The following is a 485-nucleotide window of genomic DNA, read 5'->3' on the forward strand; positions in this document are numbered from 1 at the left end:
AACATCGATAGTATATCGGCATGGTTAATACCTTTTATCGTTATTTCCCTTACACGACTAGAAATTGAGATTAAAAATTTAGCTCGATAATACTTAACGTTATCGTTGCGTTCTTAATTAGTGCGTTAATTTAGTAATCAGTCAGTTTACGAATCCGTCTTATGAAACAAAGAAAAAGAAAAAAAGAGGTAAAAACGAAGGATCGCAATATTAAATACGATGAATCTTCAATAGTGCATCACACGTCATTCGAATTTAGATACGTAGCATCGTAATTATCGCGTCACAATCGTTTTATATCGTGTTGTGGATCGAATGACATTAATGATATCATAGAACATTTAAAATACCGTGAGAAATGGGGTATAATTATCTTTTTTTCTTTTTCTCCTCACTTCTCTCTTGCTTCATTCGTCCTCTGATTCTCGCTCATTCACTCTCTCTCTCTCTCTCTCTCTCTCTCTCTCTCTCTCTCTCTCTCTCTC

The sequence above is a fragment of the Frieseomelitta varia genome, unplaced genomic scaffold (genome assembly GCF_011392965.1).
Source record: "Frieseomelitta varia isolate USP_RPSP 00005682 unplaced genomic scaffold, Fvar_1.2 scaffold_447, whole genome shotgun sequence".
Lineage (NCBI taxonomy): Eukaryota > Metazoa > Arthropoda > Insecta > Hymenoptera > Apidae > Frieseomelitta > Frieseomelitta varia.